This window comes from Pieris rapae, chromosome 19 (assembly GCF_905147795.1).
Source record: "Pieris rapae chromosome 19, ilPieRapa1.1, whole genome shotgun sequence".
Lineage (NCBI taxonomy): Eukaryota > Metazoa > Arthropoda > Insecta > Lepidoptera > Pieridae > Pieris > Pieris rapae.
Genome location: NC_059527.1, coordinates 3,586,257 through 3,591,969, shown reverse-complemented (window position 1 = coordinate 3,591,969; position 5,713 = coordinate 3,586,257).

Genomic DNA, 5,713 nt, shown 5'->3' with positions numbered 1-5,713 from the left:
TTCTGAATTTTTATTCACTTTCGTTAACCTAAATTTTACGAATTGTTGTATTGAATCGTTTCGATTTATAACGCGATACCAATTTTAACTGAAATTGTAATATAAGTATGAAGTATATAAAATAAATAAAAGAAAATACAGCCTTTAATTTCCAGTAGTTAGTGCAATAAACTGACTTTAATAAAATATAGTATATTTGTTTTTATTTATATTATTTTCGAAAAACTGAAAATCTTAAAAGAGAATTTGCATTTGTGCTCTTTATCTAGTAATATAAAATATAATACATTTTTTAAATTAATAAGAGTTTAATAAATAAGTAAAAAAAATAAAGCTTTATTAATTATACAAACAGACACTAGGTTAAAGAAAAAAAATATTCACTTTATTCTAAATAATCTAAATATATGAAAAACACGTAATAGATATTAGAATTAACAATGAGTTAGTTTTAATTCTAATCGTAACTAGTGACAGTTTACAGGACCAAGGTCGCCAAGTATTTATAATTGCAAGAATGCTGATCATGTAAAAACAACTATTGTGTGTAAAATTGTATAAATAATTCAATAAATCTAGTAGACCTTAATAATTTGCTTGATAAAATGAACCATACACAAATAGCAAAACAAATAATTCAATTATAAAATTGTCGAACAATATATAATCAAAAAATAAACATCTAGAATATTCTATGAGTGACAGACACTGGACACAATACTGCATAATTTAAGTTACAAAGGTGGAAGTGAAGTTCACAATACCTTCACGCTTTGCGGGTATAACACGAATAAAAACGTTTCTATCTTTGATTAGATTAGACTTGACCTGAAAATATAATGATTTCGGTGCTGTTTCTCACAAGTTTTACAAAACGATAAACATGTTTAAAATAAAAACTTCGGCTTGAGATACTCGTAGATACTGTATCTGTAGATATTGATCTCAACGCATAACTTCCCCGGAACTCACATTTCTTAAGACGAGGTAACATTGTTTATCCTTAAAAAACATTAATTAAAATCTGCATTTTGAATTTCGAACCAGTTACGGTATCGTATAATTAATAACAAGAAGCTATTAATAACTGTCAGTAAGAAATCTAAGAAATAGAGATTTCGAGTTAAAAGCATTTGGCAATAAATTTCGAAGTTAAATCGAGGATTTACCTTGGAATAAGAAACTTTTGTCGAAGGGTTGAAAGACAAAGAGAACCATTGCTTTGATTCAAATGTATTTTCCTTTACGTTCTAGTTTTATTCACCGTATCATATATATTGTCACTCGATGTTTGAGAACATAAACAAGTGTTCCAAATACAAAATCGGCTGGCCAATATAATTTTTTTCCCATTATAGATACTTAAGACAAAGGTAATCGGACACAAGAATTCGGTTTCTGGAGAACAATGGTAACATATATACCAGTATCTTATTTCTTACAAACGACTCGCACCACTAAAATTCCTTAGAAGAATGGCTATTCAATTGTCTCCATGGGAAAAATTCTATCTTTTATCTGTAGGTATTTAAACCTAGACTACATTTGTATCTAAACACTATTGTGTATAAACTAAAAGCGATGTATTAAGGGAGTTTTAAATAATAATTATTTAAATTATATTTATATAATATATAATAATTTGGGATTTTAATTTTTTATAATTCGCGGAAATGTTTGTTCCCATAATTGATGCAGAAATATCGCTATCGCACAAAAGAAGATAAAAATAGAGACTTTATTAATCACTAAATATGCTGATTTATTATTGAGAATTGATTTCTGCATATTGGAAAAGTAGGTTCTTATCTCATAACTACCATTTACAGGTTAACTAGTTAATTATAAATAGCAATATTAAATATTATTAACGCAATAAAATGATAATTAATTGCAAGTTTTTTTGCCTTGTTCTGTTGAATTCTCATTTGCAATGTAAGCACTTGTTACATTCAACAGGACAAAGAAAATTTGGCACAGATTGTGCAACGTTGTGGTAACTAGCAACATTCGGAACATACAGCTTTATCAGCGGAAAATTAATTACACTGTATGTGTTGCCAGATACATTTCATTATTTATCGCATTTAAAGCACGTATAATTTAATTATGACGACACATTTTGTATCGCTTTAGACTCCTTTAAATACTATACTAGCCACCGAGCAGCGATGTCATTTAAATTAATCTATTTGCCACCATTTTGTTTAATAGCCTGAAATTTATTAATCCCATTAAAAAAACCTTTTGTATGGGACCTATAGAATTTGATCGACACAAAAATACACAGATCATAAATGTGACGACCTCGAGATGATTAAAATCATCATAAAAATTAAAATCGTTGAAACTAAGCATATCTTCACATATTTATTATAAATTTTAATGAGTAGGTACAATTTGTTTGCCCCATATTCAACTATGTCCACGATAAGCAAACATTGAGAAGTCGCCCATACAAGCGGTCCACCGCTTGTTTTTCAAGGCTTTTGGTAGCTACGTATTATAAACGTATAGTTAGTGTGGAATTTGCCTTTGTAAAGCTTTATACAAAGTAAAGATCAAAATCAAAACAAAATTATTCTGGTTTCATACATTTACAACAGAAATCATTATAGAATCAGTTCCTGCGTATAATCTACGTACATAGGTACCTTAAGATTAAATCTGTGAGTAAAATTTATGCAAATATCGACTCCTGGTTTATTTCCATACACAAAACGTTTATCATAACATTGAATTTCGAGATACGAGTGTAAAACCGAATACTTAGTGGGAACAAAGCTACCTTATTATTAAGTATTTCTTCAATATATCATCTTATAAATTCTCTTATTAAAAACCATATGAAATTGCGGTCTGGTGGTATATAATATAGAAAAATCCGACAATGTTAAATGTTAAAGAAAAAATTAAAAAGAGTGGCGGAGAGTTTATGCCCAGTTCTTCTCTGCCGTTCTACGACCTTGATTTGAGAACTGGTAGTAAATGTAAAATTAGAAGCATTTAATGTTTATTTTTGACGTTAATAAGTGTACATTATGTTACCTATATGAACAAATGATTTTGAATTTGTCAAACGAAGAACCTACCTACCTTTTATCATTAACATTTATACTGACATTTATAAGTATACTTGTTTATTTATATGAATAAAGTTACTTTACCCCTAAAGTTACTTTTAAGAGTAATGTCGAAAAAAATTAAAAAGCCTTTTTGACCTTCGAGTTAAAGATACATTGCTTAATAAGGATTGCTAAACTCAGACCATAACAGCTTTGAAAATTTGGAGAATAATGACACTATTTAAGTCACGATAACACAAAACGTGAACAAAGAACAATGAATTAGTTCTGCCTCAATATGGTATACATCTTATAAGGTCGGAATTCTTTGCCGAAGAAAGGTGCTGGCATAAATTAACCAGAAGAAATATGCATGGCACTTAAATCAGAAGTTTCTTTTAACTGTTTTAGAGCGCGTTCAAGGTCTCTTAAACATTCTCAGAGTATTTGGTACTGTCTAACATTTGCTTTCTTAGCATTGATCATGAGAAAAAGAAATAATTATTATTTGTTTATTTCAAATCAAATCAAAATATTTTTATTCATATAGGTAAACATGTACACTTATGAACGTCAAGAAAAACTAACTAAATTAATCGTTAATTTACATTTACAACCAGTTCGCAGGTCAAGGCCGTAGAGCGGGTAAGACGAACTGGGAAGAAACTTTCCGCCACTCTTTTCAATCGCCAAGGTTTTAATACAAATTGTTTGAACTGGAGCAAATCAATCCCAAGGATGAGGATAATTTAAGAATTTATTTGCTCATCAGTATTTCTACTGCTACTCATTAAACAATTTTCAAAAGATAACATTATGATACACAAAATCCCAGAACTGAATATATCAGTCACAGAATCAATCAAAAATATAAAGCACGGTTAACAATTGATATCTATTTCATACAAAACCTATATATGTTTATTTTAAGATGCATTGATAATTATAATATATATTTAATATAAGGGAAGAATAAGAGAGTCATTATTAAGAAAGATTATTTTATATTAATTTTTAAACTTTTTATTATTAAATATACCTATTTGCTAGTAATTTGTGTTATATGAAGGTACATGAATAAATGACTTAAATAATCTGTATTAGTCGACGGAATTTGAAATTTTTGAGTTCGCCTTGTTTTGTATGAAGAAGGGATGTGAAATCGTACCAGCGACAATAAGTCAGGGCAGTCAATTAAACCGTTTCAAAAAGTGTGTTTAACATTAGGTTTATACGTCTACATACCAGGGATTCAACACCAAAGTAATTGTAGGAGTAGCTACTATACTTTCAAAAATCCTTAAAACTTAAAAACTTAAGAAACTTTTACTATTACTCAGTAGTAAGAAAGAAATATATTAAAACAGTCTTCAATATATTTCTTTCATATAGAGTTCTATTCTATACAGAATTCATATAAAGCTTACATATGCGTTATCAATGTCTTTTGTTGACGAGAATTCTACACTTTCAACGCGATCGTATTTCCTCATTTACAAGGAAGGTAAGTTCATTACACCATTAAACTGTTTTTCTGTGCTTAAAAGGTTACAAGCATATGTCATTGGTATTCCTTTTAATTGATAAGTCGTCGAGCGACAATGAAAAGATAAAAGGCTTTTAATTCAAACCAAGCTACTGTCAGATAAAAATCAATACCTTTTGCGCAAGAGACGCTCGAATTATCGATAAAGCGCAAAATGTTTAAGCCGAAGACTCGTTTTAATGGTCTCAAACTCATTTAAAATATTCCGTTTGGGAATATTGTATGATATAGATGGTATGATAATGGAATAATCGCTTGCTTGAAACTTGAAATTGTAACACGGTTGGCGTTATAGTGTATACTGCGCGTTTGGGGCTAATGTGCATTTTGGGAATGTAATACAATTATGTACTTAGAGAAAGCTCCAGAAGTTATTATAAAAGTGGTATTTATTATTTGTATAACTGAATCATATGTAGGTTCTACCCACAGCATTATTATTAATTTCGAATATTTTTACAAGAGTGAAGGAATAATAATACATATTATTTATTTATTTAACAGTACAAAAATCTATTTCCATTATTTAAAATACCTATTAATATACATAATTATGTCACCATACACGTAGTATGGTATTTAATTCCTAGGACAGAAGTATGGTTACATTAATAAAAGTATATAAGTGTATATATGCCCTTGGAGAGGTAGATGAGCTCTGCTCCATCAACACTGAATGGCCATAATGACGCACCCTAGGCACAACATTGAAAGCGAAACAAAATAAATATACATACTTTACGAGTACATAATACGCACACTTTTATATTTCTAAGGGTCTGTTTCACAATGTATCCATAAAGTACCAAATAGTTATGCAACACATAAATTATTCGGAAGATAAAAGTTCCTAAGAAATTTCGCGCTACCTGACAGTCGTGAAACGCAACAATAATGTTTATCCTACCAGTAAGTAATAAATAGCTTATTTGTAACTTATCCGGACATTGTGAAACAGACCCTAAGAATATAATTGTAATATTTGAACAGAGAACGTATATAAGTGTCTAATATTTAATTCGGGACCTTCAACATAACATCCAACTCGACAGACAGTCCAAAAATAGATCTCTCTAAAAGTTAGAATCCACGTCAGTCAAAC